Genomic DNA, 19773 nt, shown 5'->3' with positions numbered 1-19773 from the left:
AGCCCAAGCTCAAGCCCAGATCTCACTGTTTTCGAGGAAACTTCTGTCCTGTGATTCTCTCTCCCCCCTCTCTCTCTCTGTCTCTGTCTCTCTCTGTCTCTCTCTCTCTCTGTTTCTCTCCCTCCCTCCCTCCCTCCCTCTCTCTCTCCTCCTCCTCCTCCTCCTTCCCTCCTCCACCATCCCTCCCTCTCTCTCTGAAATTCTCAGCCTGGAATAGTGAACCACCAGTGACAGAAACAACAGCTATAGTGTGCAATGTGCCTCCATTGTTAATAAAGGTCTTAAGTGTTCTCATCCCCAAAAGTGTGAAATTATATCCCCCAAAATTTTAGAATTTTTTTTTAAAAATCTTTGTTAAATCATTAATAACAAGAACCTAGGATCAAGCCCCCAACCCTGCCTGCATGTGTGTGTGTGTGTGTGTGTGTGTGTGTGTGTGTGTGTGTGTATGTGTGTGTGTGAGCACGCCCACGCATGTATGGGGGGATTCACAAGCAATAGAGTAGGGCTGCAGGTGTCTCTTTCTCCCTCTCTATATTCTGATTTCCACTCAGTTTCTCTATCTCTATCAAAAGAAAGACAACAAGACTGTATAGGCACTAAGCCCAAGAAATAACCCTGTCAACATTTTTTTAAAGGGGTGAGGGTGGGGGGAAACCAAAAAGAATGGTGGTTATGTGGGGAGTCGGGCAATAGCGCAACGGGTTAAGTGCACATGGTGCGAAGCACAGGGACCATCTTAACAATCCCAGTTAGAGCCCTGGGCTCCCCACCTGTAGGGGAGTCACTTCACAAGCGGTGAAGCAGGTCTGAGGTGTGTCTCTTTCTCGCCCCCTTTCTGTCTTCCCCTCCTTTCTCCATTTCTCTCTGTCCTATCTAACAATGACGACATCAGGAACAACAATAATAACTACAGCAACAATAAAGACTAAGGGCAACAAAAGGGAAAATAAATAAATATAAATTTAAAACAAATAGTGGTTATGTAATGAAGTTACAGTGGTGATCATGTGGCAACATGTAATATGTAAGTGAATCAGATCAACACAACATGCAATGAGAACTTACACAAGATCATTTGATAACAATAGGCTAATAAAGTTGAAAAGTAAGTACACAGAATGAAAAATTTTTAAATTAACATTATAAGGTCAGGTTGTGGTGCACCTGGTTGAACACAATGTTACAATGCACGAGAACCAGGTTCAAGTCCCTGGTCCCCACCTATAGGTAGAAAGCTTTGCAAGTGGTAAAGCAGGGCTGCAGGTGTCTCTCTCCCTCTCTGTTTCTCCTTCCCTCTTGATTTCTGGCTGTCTCTATCCAATGAATAAAGATAGTTTATAAAATTTAAATAAAATAATAAACATTGCTCTCAGTAGTAAAGACTGCTTAAAAGTTATTCTTGTTTGTTGAGTAGCTAATTCACCCCTTTTCAAAATTAATACCATTATATTTTCACTCACTTTACCTAAACAACCAGCTAACAGGAAAACTTCAGGCACATTCCCTCTATTTTCCTAGTTACTTACATTAAAAGCAGTCAGTCACCAGACGAGGAAGTGGGGGTGCCAAGAGCTGAAGGACTTTACACTGAGCCCAGTCGCTGGCTGGTACACAGTCAGCTTTGGGCCCTCCACTGCAATTGTTCAGCACCTCGCTCTGTAAAGGTGCAGCCTTGTTTGCTGTTACAGCCTTCTTTTCCAATAACTCATTTCTGGCATTACCCTATCAGAGCTGACTTGTGATAGCTTTGGCCCCACCTAGGGTAGGATTAGGGTGAGAACTCTGTTCTCTGTGGCCAGACCACACAGGGAGAGAAAATGAGCACTCCTCCATGAAGCCACAGGGAGTGAGGTGGAAAAAAGAATGTCAAGGCAAAGAAAGAGTTAACTGGGAGTCCAGCAGGTAGTGCGGGTTAGCAGGTGGCACCAAGCCCAAGGACCAGCTTAAGGATCCCTGTTTGAGCCCCCCGGCTCCCCACGTGCAGGGGAGTCGCTTCACAAGCGGTGAAGCAGGTCTGCAGGTGTCTCTCTTTCTCTCCCCCTCTATGTTTTCCCCTCCTCTCTCCATTTCTCTCTGTCCTATCCAACAATGACGACATCAACAACAAAAATAATAATGACTACAACAATAAAAAAACAAGGGCAACAAAAGGGAATAAATAAATAAATAAATAAATAAATAAAAGAGTTAACTAACCAAACTGTAAGGCGAGAAGCCCCAAATAGCAGGAGAGCTTGAGAAAGCACCCCAGCCCCCCTCTCCCAGTGGTGTATCTTAAGCTGACCCTTCTAAGTCCTGAGGCTAAACTTCCCCAGACAAAGCTGGGGGGGGGGGGGGGGCAGTGACAATAACTAAGGCAACCAGACCCTGAGCAATGAGTCCAAGTTCCTTTAACCTTGCAGCCTCTGCTTCTGTGTTGATGCTTTCTGCTCTCAGCCTGCAACCCCTGTATAAACTGGGCTTTCCCTTGTTTGGGGCCCAGAATTCTTTGAGAGCACCAGCTCTCTCTGTGGCCGGTTAATGGTAATCAAGTTCTTCCTTGTGGATTCCATTGGCTGGCTCTGATTCTTGAACCTGCAACAGGAGCAAGCAGAGTGGTCTCTGAAATTCCTATAAGATTGAAGGACCTGTGTAGCATCACCATTTTTGTTTTTCTTTACCTTAGAGGGTGAGAGACAAAAATAAAGAGAGTTTACCAATATGTATTTTGAAGAGATATAAAATTGTGTACCTGAGACAACTATAGTCTTGTAAAACAACTTTTATTTCACCACAGCACTGTTCAATTTGGGTTTATGGTGGTGCTGAGGATTGAACCCAGAACCTCAAGCAAGAAAATTTTCCACATGGCCATTATGCTATCTTCCCTGCCCTGAAAGCATTTATTATTTTTGAAGATAGAAATAGAGAAGATGGTAGATAGATTGGGATACCACAGCATCAAAGCTTCCATCAGTGTGATGGGGGCTGAGCTAGAAAGTGGGCTGCAGACATGGCAAAGCAGTGCACTACCCCATGGAGCTATTTCACTGGGTCAAAACAGTCTCTTACAAAAAAAAAAAAAAGTATTGGTCAGATCCCATGAGCCACCTCTGATCCACATGTGTGTGAGATGAAAGAAGTAAAGGTCAAGTCCACTGTATCAGTTCCACTCTGATAAACAGTCACTTCCAGTCCTTAGTACACACAGGAGGCCTACCCACTTCCTCTGAGCTTTTTCATCTGCCTTGTTGACTTCTCTACTGGGCATACCAGTGACTAAACTCCTCCTCCCACGCCCTCCTCCAGCACCAATTGCCTCTGGGTTCTTTTGCCAGGTCCTTCTCTGATTGTCATTTCACTAGCCCACCCCTCCCCCTGGTAATTCGAGTGGGGCAGTTGGCAAAGTTGTATCAGTTCTTTTTTTTATTTATTTTCCCCCTTGTTGCCTTTGTTGTTGTTTTTATTGTTGTTGTATTTATTATTGTTATTGATGTCGTGGTCGTTGTTAGATAGGACAGAGAAAAATGGATAGAGGAGGGGAAGACAGAGGGGACAGTGAAAGATAGACACCTGCAGACCTGCTTCATGGCCTGTGAAGCGACTCTCCTGTAGGTGGGGATCCAAGGGCTCCAACCGGGATCCTAACGCCGGTTCTTGCGCTTAGTGCCACGTGCACTCAACCTGCTGCGCTACCACCCAACTCCCTTACCAGTTCTTTAACCCCTCAAAATGAAAGCCCTGGGGACGGGCAGTAGCACAGTGGGTTAAACGCACATGGTAGGAAGCAAGAACGGGTATAAGGATCCCGGTTGGAGCTCCAGCTCTCCACCTGCAGGGGGAGGTCGCTTCACAAGCAGTGAAGCAGGTCTGCAGATTTCTATCTTTCTCTCCCCCTCTTTGTCTTCCTGTCCTCCCTCCATTTCTCTCTGTTATCCAGTAACAACGACAGCAATAACAACAACAATAAAAACAACAACAATAAACAACAAGAGCAACAAAAAAAGGAAAAATCAGCCTCCAGGAGCAGTGGATTTGTAGTGCAGGCACCGAGCCCCAGCAATAACCCTGAAGGCAAAGGAAAATTTAAAAAAAAAAAAGTGAAGGCCCCAGGCTGCCTCCATCCCCAGCCCCTACCTCCGCATCTGTCTCCATCTGACCTGTGACCATTGTCTCTTGTCACAGGTCCAGTTGCTGTTCACCTTACTTTAGGCTATAGCCCAGTCTACCTGCTACTGCCTCCCTCCATCATTCCTATGGCAAGTTACACCTGCTTCTGAGCCAAAGTGACCTCAATAAACTACATCTGTAATCTACACTGCTAGGACCTATGTTTCCAAAATGGACATGAGGATTTTGGCTCTGCTGAGCAGAGGACACTATGAGCAGGGAGTTCACCTGGAGCCTACTCAACATGAGTTTGCCTCCATCCAGACATACTTTTTAGCTGTGGAATGTTATGAGTCAGAGTTTGATGAGACAGGTTAACTAGAGTAGGATAAAAAAAAAAAAAGCACTAATGGAACATTACAAAGCTGAATGTCGGTTTCCTCTGTCTCTTCTTAGAAATTCTTTGGCCATTCTAGTGTGTTGCTTTCTTTTCTCTGAGATAAATGATCGTCTTACATATTCTCATCCATAACTTTCTATCCATAAGAAAAAATATTGATGTTGATCAAATAAACTGCTAAATGTGAAGTGTGGAAGTCTGTTGTTAGAGCTGCAGGTTTAGATTTTTTTCTACCTTTGTCACTCCCTTTCTGAGGTTTAGAGAGTCACTGGCCATATAATTATGAGGGCAGCTTCTCTATGAATGAGACTTAGTCACTTTCCAGATACTAATAATAATAATATAATAAGAAATACTGTTTTGCTTATATTAACAAATAAGGGTGTATTTTTTTAGTGTGTAGTGCCAAGGTTTTTGTAAGAAAATGTTTGAATCCATAAAAATTATTGTTTTCAAATGCTTTCTTTTTTTCTTTTTGCCACTAGGCTTATTGCTGAGGGTCCATGCCTGCAGAACTCCTCTGTTCCTAGATGCCATTTGTTCCTTTCTTTTTGGCACAAAGTGAGAGACAGAGAGACTGAGAGGGAGAGAGAGACAGAGGAGAGACACCTGCAGCACCATCCAGTTGTTAGTCAAGTGCCCACCTCTGCAGGTGAGGTCTAGGGGTTTGAATGAATGTTAGGAGTCACGAGTCTACTACGTAAGTCTTAATATTTCTTTCTTTTTTCTTTTATGATTTTTTTATTTAAGAAAGGAGACATTAATAAAACCATAGAATAAGAGGGGTACAGTTCTGCACAGTTCCCATAACCCGATCTCCATATCCCATCCCCTCCCCTGATATCCCATCCCATTCTCTGTCTCTCTGGGAGTATGGATCCAGGGTTGTGGGTTGCAGAGGGTGGAAGGTCTTGCTTCTGTAATTGCTTCCCCGCTGAACATGGGCATTGACTGGTCGATCCATACTCCCAGTCTGCCTCTCTCTTTCCCTAGTAGGGTGGGTCTCTGGGGAAGTGGAGCTCCAGTACACATTGATGGGGTCATCTGTCCAGGGAAGTCTGGTCAGCATCTTGCTGGTATCCGGAACCTGGTGGCTGAAAAGAGAGTTAACATACAAAGCCAAACAAATTCTTGAACAATCATGGACCTAAAGATATTTTTTAAAAAATATTTATTTATTAGCATGAGATTCAGAGTAGCATTCTAGCACATGCCAGGGACTGAACTCAGGACCCAATAATTTTAAATCCAAAGCTCTAGCCAATGTGCAACAATCCCCTCCCAGCTGCTTCTCTTTTATTTCCTTCTTTTCCTTATGGAGAAGTCTGCTGCTAAACTTATGGATTTTCCTTTGTAGGTGACTCTTTGTTTTTCTCTTGAAGCCTTCAGGATCCTTTCTTTATCCTTATTCCTTTCCATTCTAAGTATGATATGTCTTGGTGTCTTTAGGTCTGGGTTAATTCTGTTTGGGACCCTCTGGGCTTTTTGAATCTTTATGTCTTTGATGTTGTCTAGACTAGAGAAGTTTTCAGCTACTATGGCCTGGAAAATGCTTTCTTCGTCTATTTCTCTTTCTTCCTCTGGTAAGCCAATAATGCGTATATTGTTTCTTTTAAAGTTATCCCATAGGACTCTGTTGTTGTTTTCAGCATCTATTAATCTCTTTTTGAGATCTCTTACTTCTTTTTTAGTTGACTCTAATTCATCCTCAATCTTGCTAATTCTGTCTTCAGCCTCATAGATTCTATTCTCTCTGCCCTCTACTGTTTTCTGGAGTTCATCTATTTTGTTGCCCTGCTCTGATACTGTTTTAGCTTGTTCAGCTAGTTGCATTCTTAGGTTAGCAATTTCAGCTTTCAGCTCTCTAATAACCATGAGATAATTAGTATTTTCTTCCATATTCTCATTTGTTGTTCCTGCATTTCTGATTACAATTTTTTCAAATTCTTTACTCACTCCTGTTATTATTTCCTTAGCTAATGTTTGATGTTGAACTCCTTATTTTGTCCTTCACCCTCTGGAGGACTTTTAGCTGGACTCTTGTACTGGTTCGATTCTCCAATATTTTTTTCTTGTTGTTTTAACCACTCTATATATTATGTTATGAGTTCCCTTTATCAGTACTTTTCAAATTATTGATCATTATTGCCTGGATTGACTTGTGTCTAAGTAAGTTCATTAAAGGGTTCACAGTAGTGGAAGTTAACAGTTGTTTCAATCCCTGAGTTGGAGCTCTTTTTTTTTCTTCCCTGTAGGCTATGGGAGCCTGATAGCTTTTAAACTATCAATAGGCTTCTTAGCTTAATCACTGACTCCTGACCAAGAGATAAAGCAGGGTGTGGCAGAGATAATCCAGTGATTATGCAAAGAGACTTTCACAGCCCCTCAGCTATGCCACTGAGGTATAGGTCTTCTGAGTTTCCTGGTTAGATCTCTGTCCCCTGGTGTCCCTCCCTGTCGCTGCTCCAGATTCTGAGGGTAGTAGCAATGGAGACTCAGAGTTGCACTTGGTGAGTCTCTGGGGAGTCCTCTCCTCCCTTAAGGTGTCCCCTTGTTGGTGGAGCAGACTGGAGGTGGTGTCTCAACTGATATACTGCTGAACTGCTAGCAGTCACTTAATCTCTCCTTAGGCTCCTCTCTCCTCTCTGTCACCAGCCACACATGTTTGTACTCACTGGTGATTTACTGAGTTCCTGTGGTCATTCTAGTCCTGTCTTGTTTCTGTCCCGGGTGGTCTCCTTTGGTATTCCTAGTTGATCCGGGAGAGGAGAGGAGAGCTCTTTCTTGTTTTGCTAGATAGGCCAGAGAGAAATTGAGAGGGAAGTGGGAGACATAGAAGATGAGAGAAAGATAGACACCTGCAGACCTGCTTCATCTCCCATGTGTGCTCTCCTGGGTGTGCCAGCACCCAGCCTTGCCTCCCACACTTGTTAAAATGTTTACTTTAAAATATTTTATGAAAATATAAAATTTTTTTCATTTATTAGATAAAGACAGAAAGAAACTGAGATGGAAGCAGAGATTTAGAGGGAGAGAAGAAGACACCCGACGCACTGCTTCACTGTTCATGAAGCTCCCCCCACAGCCTCCAAATATGGGGACCTAGGACTCGAACCTGGATCTTTGTGCATTGCAACATGTGCACTTAATTGAGTGTACCATCACTTGGTCTCAATATATTTACTTTTAAAATATATATATTTCCTTTTGTTGCCCTTGTTGTTTTATTGTTGTAGTTATTGTTGTTGATGTCGTCGTTGCTGGATAGGATAGAGAGAAATGGAGAGAGGAGGGGAAGATAGAGAGGGGGAGAGAAAGATAGACATCTGCAGACCTACTTCACTGTGTCGCCTGTGAAGCGACTTCCCTGCAGGTGGGGAGCTGGGGGCTTGAACCGGGATCCTTACACTGGTCCTTGTACTTAATATATTTACTTTTATTATCATGATGCAACTCTGGGAAGATGCAAAATGGATGGGGTGGGTGGAGAGTCTATAAAATGGTGATAAGAGACTGATGCAATGACATCACCCCTCAGATATAAGAGTTGAAACATAATGGTTATCCAAGATTTAAATTTTTTAAGATAGAAACAAAAAGACAGGATAGGTGGAGAAACAGAGAGACACACACAGAGAAAGAGACCACAGCACCAAAGCTTCCTTCAGTGTCATGGGGGCTGGGTTGGAGCCCGGGTTGCACACGTGGCAAAGAGGCACACTATCCAATTGAGCTATGTTGCTGGTTCCCTTAAAAATTTTCATGGCTCAGATCCTGAAGTCTCAGATTCAATCCCTGGCACCACCATAAGCCAGAGATGAGAAATACTCTGTGAAAGACACAGGAAATAATGAAAGGAAGAATGGAAAGAAATAAAGAAAGACAGAGAAAAGAAGAAAGGGAGAAAGGAAGAGGGAAAGAAAGAAGAAGGGAAAGGATGGAAGGATGGAAAGAATGGGGGTGGAAGAGAAAGAGAGGAAGTGAAAAGAAAACCTTCTCAGACAAGCAACAGTTGAAGGAATCAACCATCACCAAGCCTGCCCTGAAAGAAGATCTAAAAGGTCTCCTATAAACAACCAGACCACCATAAATAGGACATATATCAAAACACTCTAAAACTCTACAAGAATGGCGTTTAAATATCTTCAATCTTTGATATCAATAAATGTCAATGGCCTGAATTCACCTATTAAAAGACACAGAGTAGGAAGATGGGTCATAAAACACAACCCAACAATATGCTGTCTACAGGAAACCCACCTAACTCAACAAGACAAACACAGACTTAAAGTGAAAGGATAGAAAACTGTCATACAAGCCAATGGCCCAAAAAAAAGGGCAGGAACAGCTATTCTCATATCTGACATGATAGACTTTAAAATAGATAAGATTAAAAAAGATAGGAATGGACACTACTTAATGCTCAGAGGATCAGTCAATCAAGAGGACTTAACAATTATTAACATCTATGCACCCAATGAGAAGCCATCTAAATACATCAAACTTCTACTGAAAGAGCTACAGCAATATATTAACAGTAACACAATCATAGTAGGGGACTTCAACACACCACACTCTCAACTTGACAGATCATCCAGGCAGAAAATCAATAAAGACATAAGGGAGCTAAATGAAGAGATAGATAAACTAGATCTATTGGATATTTTCAGAGTCATTCATCCCAAGAAACTGGAATACACATTTTACTCAAATCCACATGGGTCATTCTCAAGGATAGAACATATGTTAGGCCACAAAGACAGCATCAGCAAATTCAAGAGCACTGAAATCATCCCAAGCATCTTCTCAGACCACAGTGGAATTAAACTAACACTTAACAATCAAAAAAAGATTAGTAACAGTCCCAAAATGTGGAAGCTCAACAGTACACTTCTTAACAACTTCTGGGTCAAAGAGGAAATCAAAATGTTTCCAGAGTTCAATGAAAATGAAGACACAAGCTATCAAAATATTTGGGACACAGCTAAAGCAGTCCTAAGAGGGAAGTTCATAGCTATACAAGCACACATTAGGAAACAAGAAAAAGCACAAATAAACAGCCTGATTGCACATCTTAAATACCTACAAGAAGAACAACAAAGGAATCCTAAAGCAACCAGAAGGACAGAAATCACTAAAGTTAGGGCAGAAATAAATAACATTGAGAATAGGAAAACCATACAAAAGGTCAACAAAAGTAAATGTTGGTTCTTCGAAAGAGTAAACAAAATCGACAAAACTTTAGCCAGACTCACAAAACAAAAAAGGGAGAAGAACCAAATAAAGCAGATAGTAAATGAAAGAGGAGATATCACAACAGACACCACAGCAATTCAACATATCATTCAAGGCTTCTATGAACAACTATATGCCACCAAGCTAGAGAACATGGAAGAAATGGATGATTTCCTAGATACCTACCAACTTCCAAAACTAAGTAAAGAGGAAGTGGATAACATGAACAGGCCCATCACAGCTAATGAAATTGAAACAGTTATCAAAAATCTTCCCAAAAATAAAAGTCCTGGACCAGATGGTTTTACAAATGAATTCTACAGAACCTTCAAAGAAGAACTAATACCTCTACGTTTAAAAGTCTTCCAGAAGACTGAAGACACTGGAATACTCCCTGCCAGCTACTATAAAGCCAACATCACCCTGATACCAAAAGCAGACAGGGACACAACCAAAAAAGAAAACTTCAGACCAATATCTCTGATGAACATAGATGCGAAAATGTTGAACAAAATTCTAGCCAACTGGATACAACAGTATATCAAAAAGATTGTACATCATGACCAAGTGGGGTTTATCCCAAGCATGCAAGGTTGGTTTAATATATGTAAATCAATCAATGTGATCCACCACATCAACAAAAGCAAGACCAAAAACCACATGGTCATATCAATAGATGCAGAGAAAGCCTTTGACAAAATACAACATCCCTTTATGATCAAAACACTACAAAAAATGGGAATAGATGGAAAATTCCTCAAGATAGTGGAGTCTATATATAGCAAACCTACAGCCAACAGCATACTCAGTGGTGAAAAACTGGAAGCATTTCCACTCAGATCAGGTACTAGACAGGACTGCCCACTATCACCATTACTATTCAACATAGTGTTGGAAGTTCTTGCCATAGCAATCAGGCAGGAGCAAGGAATTAAAGGGATACAGATTGGAAGAGAAGAAGTCAAACTCTCCTTATTTGCAGATGACATGATAGTATACATGGAAAAACCTAAGGAATCCAGCAAGAAGCTTTTAGAAATCATCAGGCAATACAGTAAGGTGTCAGGCTATAAAATTAACATTCAAAAGTCAGTGGCATTCCTCTATGCAAACACTAAGTTAGAAGAAATTGAAATCCAGAAATCAATTCCTTTTACTATAGCAACAAAAACAATAAAATATCTAGGAGTAAACCTAACCAAAGAAGTGAAAGACTTGTATACTGAAAAATATGAGTCACAACTCAAAAAAATTGAAAAAGACACAGAGAAGTGGAAAGATATTCCATGTTCATGGGCTGGAAGAATTAACATCATCAAAATGAATATATTACCCAGAGCCATCTACAAATTTAACGCTATCCCCATCAAGATCCCAAGCACATTCTTTAGGAGAATAGAACAAATGCTACAAATGTTTATCTGGAACCAGAAAAGACCTAGAATTGCCAAAACAATCTTGAGAAAAAAGAACAGAAGGAGGCATCACACTCCCAGATCTCAAACTGTATTATAGGGCCATTGTCATCAAAACTGCTTGGTACTAGAACATGAATAGACACACTGACCAGTGGAATAGAATTGAGAGCCCAGAAATGAGGCCTCACACGTATGGACATCTAATCTTTGAGAAAGGGGCCCAGACTATTACATGGGGAAAGCAGAGTCTCTTCAACAAATGGTGTTGGAAACAATGAGGTGAAACATACAAAAGAATGAAACTGAATCACTGTATTTCACCAAATACAAAAGTAAATTCCAAGTGGATCAAGGACTTGGATGTTAGACCACAAACTATCAAATACTTAGAGGAAAATATTGGCAGAACTCTTTTCCGCATAAATTTTAAAGACATTTTCAATGAAATGAATCCAATTACAAAGAAGACTAAGGCAAGTATAAACCTATGGGACTACATCAAATTAAAAAGCTTCTGTACAGCAAAAGAAACCACTACCCAAACCAAGAGACCCCTCACAGAATGGGAGAAGATCTTTACATGCCATACATCAGATAAGAGTTTAATAACCAACATACATAAAGAGCTTGCCAGACTCAACAACAAGACAACAAATAACCCCATCAAAAAGTAGGGGGAGGACTTGGTCAGAATATTCACCACAGAAGAGATCCAAAGACCAAGAAACACATGAAAAAATGCTCCAAGTGTCTGATTGTCAGAGAAATGCAAATAAAGACAACAACAAGATACCACTTCACTCCTGTGAGAATATCATACATCAGAAAAGGTAACAGCAGCAAATGCTGGAGAGGGTGTGGGGTCAAAGGAACCCTCCTGCACTGCTGGTGGGAATGTTAATTGGTCCAACCTCTGTGGAAAACAGTCTGGAGAACTCTCAGAAGGCTAGAAATGGACCTACCCTATGACCCTGCAATTCCCCTCCTGGGGATATATCCTGAGGAACCCAACACATCCATCCAAAAAGATCTGTGTACACATATGTTCTTGGAAGCACAATTTGTAATAGCCAAAACCTGGAAGCAACCCAGGTGTCCAACAACAGATGAGTGGCTGAGCAAGTTGTGGTATATATACACAATGGAATACTACTCAGCTGTAAAAAATGGTGACTTCACCATTTTCAGCCGATCTTGGATGGACCTTGAAAAATTCATGTTAAGTGAAATAAATCAGAAACAGAAGGATGAATATGGGATGATCTCACTCTCAGGAAGAAGTTGAAAAACAAGATCAGAAAAGAAAATACAAGTAGAACCTGAAATGGAATTGGCATATTGCACCAAAGTAAAGGACTCTGGGGTGTTTGGGTGGGGAGAATACAGGTCCATGAAGGGTGATAAATGACATAGTGGGGGTTATATTGTTAAATGGGAAACTTGGGAATGCTATGCATGTACAAACTATTGTATTTACTGTTGAATGTAAAACATTAATTCCCCAATAAAGAAATAAATTTTAAAAAATAAAATAGGAAGAAAGAAAGAAAGAAAGAAAGAAGAAAGAAAGAAAGAAGAGGGAGAAAAAGTAAGATCTATCAAAGCAAGTTTATCATGAACATTTACAATTTGAGCTTACATGACCATGCCAAAAAAAAAAATGTGCTTGGATCTGTGTATGTATATATAAGTGTGAATTATATGATGTAAACAGAATTTCTTTTATCTTATCTATAGTTGTTGAAAACAGAAGATTTTCTAAGATCCATGAGGGATTATCATCTTCTCTATAACCATTATTTTGAAGGGCAGGACTGAAAAAGAGATATTGAATGTTGAATTACATGATGAATTTTTCATATATTTTAAGTTCTTTGTCAAAGAATACAGCAGAGCTTTGGAAGATAAAAATCAGACTACTTTCTGCAGCTAGCATTTAAGGAGAATAAAACACAATTTCAAAATTTATAAGAGAAGAAAGTCAAGGATGGTGGGGTTCTTGTTGTTGTTTGTTTTGTGATTTTTGCCACCATGATTATCAAATATGACTCAGTGTCTACATGACTTCACTGCTCCCACTGACCATTTTTGTATATGAGAGAGAGAAGACAGAGAGGGAGAGAGACATGCAGTACTGCTCCAACATTCATGAATGTAAGAATTGGGGTCTTGAACCTGGGTCTTCACACAAGGTAATGTGTGAGGCTTCTACCAGAAGTACCACCATCTGGCCTCTAAAAGTCAAGTTTTACCCAGTTGTAAATTCTAGATTCTACACCTCCAATATGCCTAGGTCATGTTGTGTATAATAAGGGGGTTGCCATGTGCATGCTCTCTAAATGTTTAAGTTCCTCCCTTCATATAAACTGACACCCTTTAGTGTGGGTGTTCAGAGGTTTAAAAAAATTATTTGCTATCAATTCATTTTGGCTCAGTTTACCATATCCTTGCTCAGTATAGCTCAGCACTCTGCAGAAATACTATATCAAAGTATTTGTAATGTAGTTAATAATTTGCATGTTTATCTGCCAACAGAATGTACTTTATTCCTGAGTTCAGTAAGTGATTTACTGTGTCCTAAGATTTAATGGCACACAAGAGCAGCACTCTGACAGATTATGCCTTCCTGACTTTTTCTTTTTTTTTTTTTTTTGCCTCCAAGGTTATTGCTGGAGCTCAGTGCCTGCACCATGAATCGACTGCTCCTGGATGCCATTTCCCCCCTTTTGTTGCCCTTGTTATGGTTATTATTGTCATTGTTGATGTTGTTCATTGTTGGATAGGACCGAGAGAAATGGAGAGAGATGGGGAAGACAGAGAGCAGGAGAGAAAGACAGACACCTGCAGACCTGCTTCACCACCCATAAAGCAACTCCACTGCAGGTGAGTATTGGTACTATGCGTAAACCTGATAGAGCTTAGGGAGAACCACCCCCATCCTTGGATGGAGGTCTGAGAAGATAACCTCTTGGTAAGTCTCTCTCAACTGAGGTGAGCATAAGGGGGGAAACTCAGACTTGGTTCTTTCCTTCTTGACTCTCAGGCCCACAGAAAGCCCTGTACTTCCCTCCATTAACTGCAGGCCACATGGCCGCTGATTCACTTATTCAAAGTCACCTTCTGATCACAGAAGAACACACCTTATCAGACACTTCATCACACACCTCAGACCCCAGACAAGAGAAATTCCAAACTATATGGCTCTTTGATATCCATCTTCTCTCTGTCTCACCCTACGGGTTTAACCCCTATGCTTCTCTCAAATACCTTTGGATAATTAAGTTGCTTGCGTCATGGAGAATAACTGTCTTGTATCTCATCAATTCCTGTCATACCAGTCCTCTACCTTAGGGGCATGCCGACCGTTAAGAAACCTGTCATTTCTGACATATTTCAGTAATAGTCCCTTCATTGTTTTTCTATTTAACTCATGTCCACTTTGCTAATAAACAGATTCTAGGATTCTACGGATTCTAGGCACACTAAGAGTCCCCTGGTGTCTTTTACTTCGTGTCACCCCTGTCGTGAGCAAGAAAGAACCAGTCCGTTACCTTTCCCCTGGAGACCACCCAAACCAGAGAGAGAGAGAGAGAGATACCGAAATCTGGCGCCCAACGTGGGTTTTAAGTTTTAAATAAGATTTAGTTAAGCTGAATGTGATTTTAAAGATCCCAACTCATAGAGTTGACACACCTTTACCAGACTAGAATATAGGACAGTTTCATCCTTCTGATAGCTAATATCAGCATCAATTCATTAGTTAGAGATTTTTCTGAGATCTCTAGGTGTGGTAAGACCCTCTACAGTCTCTCTCACTCTTGTGAGAATTCTAAATCTTACCAGCACCCCAATACCAACTGCCACTATTTGTAACAAATTCCACAGTTGGACTGGCTTTCTAACAACCCAGTCAGAGTAGAGCAGTGGCCTTGCCAGGAAAGAAGGGTTAAACATGATATTCCTGGCCTGATAAAAATTTTTTATTCGGCAAATGTGATTCAACAAAATTATTTAGTGTAAAATTGTCATCTAAAAGAAATGTAACAGTAAAAATTTATTTTTTAAACATTTAATCTATGAGGTTTATCTTAGCTTTTAAAGTGAAAGATCAATTAAGTTGTGTACCCACCCTTGTTCATAGCTGCCCTAAGGGTGTGATAAGCTTTGTGATAAGCAAAGATCCTAACAAACTAAGTTTAAAATTGTTTAAGTGATTAAAAAAAATAGTAAGCATTTTATTATGTCAACACATTAGGTATTGACTTTCTATAACATACTGGTATATTTTAATAAAGATCCTTCTAAAATCATATGAGGGAACTCAAGCCAATTCTAACCATTAAACTTCTAACTTGGTACATGTTATTTTCCCTCAAGTAAATAATTATAGGTACAATCTACACATGAAGAACCGACTGCTCATATGGTAAGATTTAAAACTAAACATTTTTCTTTTTTTTTTTATTTATGGGTGTGTGATGACTCCTAAAGTCACTCATATCCTAAAATTTTTTCTCTCATTTTTTTACAAGCCTCTTAAAATTTTAACACTTGACCTGCCATAGTGAGAACACTTTACTGGCTCCTGCTTTGTTCAATTAAAATTATGCTATTCATAATTTTAAGACTAATCCCCATTGATAAAAGCCAATGCTCTCTGCCAGATTGATGTAACTCACCTGCCCATGTTTGGTAAACAAAATTTTTTTTTTCTCAATTGATATTTTTTCTAAATTTATGTGGGCTACAGCTCAAACAGAAAAAGGCTCAAAAACCTTATGAGCCATATGCTCTCCTGTTTTGCTTCAATAGATATATCCATGTTACAGTATTTCTTAAGCTCAATTAATAAAAAAAGAAGGGGAATGCACCCCCCAGTATTCAGTTGGCTAAAGTGTCAATGAAGTAACTATATTAAACATTCTTAATATTTACAAAAATTCAAAATGTCCATTTATTATATCTCATTGACAAAGCCACCCAATTTTCCAGTCATAGAGACATATTTTTTTCTTTTTTCTTTTTTCAACACTGGATGTCCATGTTTGTTTTCCTTTTATTATGGTGGATGCCATTATTGCTCTTGCAAAATCCAGAGTCCCTGTTGGCAAGTCCTTACCATAAAGGACACCATGCCAGTATATACTCCAGCTGACCTTACCAGCCTATCCAAGTCTTCTCTTTCTGCTGACCTACCACTGATGATTTCAATTCCTCTTTATACAGAATCCATTGGTTCTGACTTCATCCTTACATGTTTATTGACCTCTTCTTTTCTCCCAGTGTTCCTCAATGGATGTTCAAGGAACCTCACTTTGACTTCTAAAGTGTATGCACCTCCTCTGTTTGTGTTTTGGTGCCACACCACCCTATATTTTCATGTCAATTCTTCTCTACTTGGTCCTTGCCTCCTAGTTTTGCTTGTTCCACAGCTGACCCTCTATGAAGAAGAAGAATTTCATCAGTTGGCGCTGACGACCACCAGAGGACCAGACGTACTGTTTCTTCCCCTGGACATCACGTTGACTGACTGCTCCCCTTGGACTTGCTGGTAGACTTTGGGACAATCTCTCCATGCTGCTGGATGCACTGAAAATCAGCTTCAACAGTCCATTTGACTTCACTTCGGACAGCTTGGAGCCTCTCCAGAGACAGATGAACTCCCTTGCCAAGATGGTACTCCAGAACCGCCATGGTTTGGACTTGATTTATGCTAAATAGTGTGATCTTTGTCTAGAAAAATGTTGTTTCTTTCGTAAATGAAATTAGATTTGTAAATCCGAAATGTTAATATCTTGCACAAACTTAGCCATGATATTGAGAATTCCTTCTCCCCTTTCAATACTAACTCCTGGTTCTCTTCTCCTTTAACTGCTTGGCTTCTGCCTCTCCTAGGCCCTTTGCTAGCTATTGCAGTCCTATTGCAAGTCCTCAAGAAACGCATAATGGCATAATTCATGTTACAGTACAGAGGGTCTCAGTTCACCCTTACACTCGTATTCCTTTAGAGAAAAGAAATGCTCTGACATTGATCCATAAACACTGTTCATTAATTAAAGAAATAAGGAGGAGTTTCGGTATCTTCTCTCTCTCTGATTTGGGGTGGTCTCCAGGGGAAAGGTAACGGACTGGTTCTTTCTCGCTCACGACAGGGATGACACGAAGTAAAAGACACCAGGGGACTCTTAGCATGCCTAGAATCCGTTTATTAGCAAAGTGGACATGAGTTAAATAGAAAAACAATGAAGGGACGATTACTGAAATATGTCAGAAATGACAGGTTTCTTAACGGTCGGCATGCCCCTAAGGTATGACAGGAATTGATGAGATACAAGACAGTTATTCTCCATGACGCAAGCAACTTAATTATCCAGAGGTATTTGAGAGAAGCATAGGGGTTAAACCCGTAGGGTGAGACAGAGAGAAGATGGATATCAAAGAGCCATATAGTTTGGAATTTCTCTTGTCTGGGGTCTGAGGTGTGTGATGAAGTGTTTGATAAGGTGTGTTCTTCTGTGATCAGAAGGTGACTTTGAATAAGTGAATCTGCGGCCATGTGGCCTGCGGTTAATGGGGGAAGTACTGGGGTTTCTGTGGGCCTGAGAGTCAAGAAGGAAAGAACCAAGTCTGAGTTTCCCCCCTTATGCTCACCTCAGTTGAGAGAGACTTACCAAGAGGTTATCTTCTCAGACCTCCATCCAAGGATGGGGGTGGTTCTCCCTAAGCTCTGTCAGGTTTACACATAGTACCAACATCTCCTCTGTTTTTCTATTTAACTCATGTCCACTTTGCTAATAAACGGATTCTACGGATTCTAGGATTCTACGGATTCTAGGATTCTAGGTATGCTAAGAGTCCCCTGGTGTCTTTTACTTTGTGTCACCCCTTTCGTGAGCAAGAAAGAACCAGTCCATTACCTTTCCCCTGGAGACCACCCCAAACCAGAGAGAGAGAGAGATACCGAAATCTGGTGCCCAGAGCGTGGGGCAGAATTTCCCGAACCCAAACCAGAGAGAGAGATACCGAAAGGTGAGGAGCCAGGGGCTCAAACTGGGATCCTCACACCGGTCCTGGCACTTTGCACCATGTGCACTTAACCCGCTGTGCCACCACCTGATCCCCCTGGCATTTTTTTAAAGCAATGATCTTTGCGTGACTCAGGTAACGTGGTAGACACTTTCTTTTTTTAAATATTTTATTTATTTAATTAAGAGAGAGAGGGAGAGAGAATGACCAAAGCACTGATCAGCTCTGGCTTATGGCAGTGCTGGGGATTGAACCTGTGAGCTTGGAGAGTCAGACATGAATGACTTTTGCATCACAATTATACTGTCTCCCCAGTTAGATAGATACTTGTCTTAAGACAAGTTTTGATCAAAAGAAGCAGTACATGTGTAGGTGAATAATTTGGCAATCCTGATAATTTTCCAGGAGCCCTCTTTTCTAAGAAGCATGTGATTCTTTGCATAGGTGTAGTATTCATTTTTGTTTTCCCTGATGAGTATGCAGTGCTAAGTATTTCTTCTTCCCCTTGAGTTAGTTGAAGGTTCTTTCAAACTGTAAAAAAAAACATAAGAATAAAAGTCTTTCTCTCATTTCTAGCCCTGGCTGGCTACAAAAGTGGAGTGTTCCTTCCTGTGTGCATCTCATTCATTGCCTATATTTCTCCTCTGGTTGTGAGACCATATCCATCTTGAGTCCTCCTGAGCAAGACACCTCTCTATGACTTCCCTGCTTCATTTTTGTTTACTCCTTGTCACCTATATATCTCTCAGAGTTGGTCCACCTACCCCTATGTCCAGAAAAATACTGGAGCTCAGCACCAGTATGACTCCATCAATCCTGGTGGCCATTTTGTGATAGACGGTGAGAGACAAAGAGAGAGGAAGAAAGAAACATGAAGAAAGAGAGATGCCTACAGCACTGTTCCATCATTTTGTGAAGGGTCCCTCCTGCAGATAGCGACTGGGGACTTGAACCTGAATCTTTGCTCATTCTTGCCCATTAAGAATTGAAATGGAAAAAAAAAAGAATTGAAATGGGGGGGGGGGTCAGGCAGTAGCGCAGTGAGTTAAGCGCACATGGTGCAAAGCGCAAGGACTGGCGTAAGTATCCCAGTTCAAGCCCCCAGCTCCTCACCTGCAGTGAAGCAGGTCTACAGGTGTCTATCTTTCTCTCTCCCTCTCTGTCTTCCCCTCCTCTCTTCATTTCTCTTTGTCCTATCCAACAATGACAACAACAATAAAACAAGGGCAACAAAAAAGAATAAATAAATATTTTTTAAAAATCAAAAAAAATGTTTAAAATATTTTTTAAAATAATTGAAATGGAGGCTGGGTGATGGTGCATCTGGCTGAGCACACATGTTGCAATGTGCAAGGACCCAGGCTTGAGCCCTTGGTCTCCATCTGCAAGGGGAAAGTTTTGCAAATGGTGAAGCAGTGTTGGCAGGTGTCTTTCTGCCTCTCTCCCTTCTCTATCATCCCCTTCCCTCTCAATTTTTGGCTGTTTATCCAATAAACAAATAAAGATAATTTTTTAAAAGACTAGAAGTGTTCATTAAACTTTAAAAAGAAAAAAAATGAAATAGGTTCCCTTTTCACTCTTCCTACTACTCACTTCTCTTTG

At 40.7% G+C, this 19773-nt stretch overlaps 1 protein-coding gene across 1 annotated transcript in view; it reads right to left on the bottom strand.

The window, feature by feature from the left end:
• LOC103126435 (sulfotransferase 1C2-like) overlaps positions 1-1638 on the bottom strand; it is a 33465-nt gene extending 31827 nt beyond the window's left edge. Inside the window, exon 1 of the mRNA XM_060187593.1 lies at positions 1530-1638. The gene's annotated coding sequence lies outside the window, so the exon portion shown is untranslated. The remainder of the gene's footprint in view (positions 1-1529) is intronic.
• Positions 1639-19773: the final 18135 nt, after the last annotated feature.

Source organism: Erinaceus europaeus, chromosome 3 (assembly GCF_950295315.1).
Source record: "Erinaceus europaeus chromosome 3, mEriEur2.1, whole genome shotgun sequence".
In the NCBI taxonomy this organism is placed as follows: Eukaryota; Metazoa; Chordata; class Mammalia; order Eulipotyphla; family Erinaceidae; genus Erinaceus; species Erinaceus europaeus.
The sequence above is the reverse complement of the archived record's forward strand: the minus strand, read 5'-3'. Positions and strand labels throughout refer to the sequence as shown.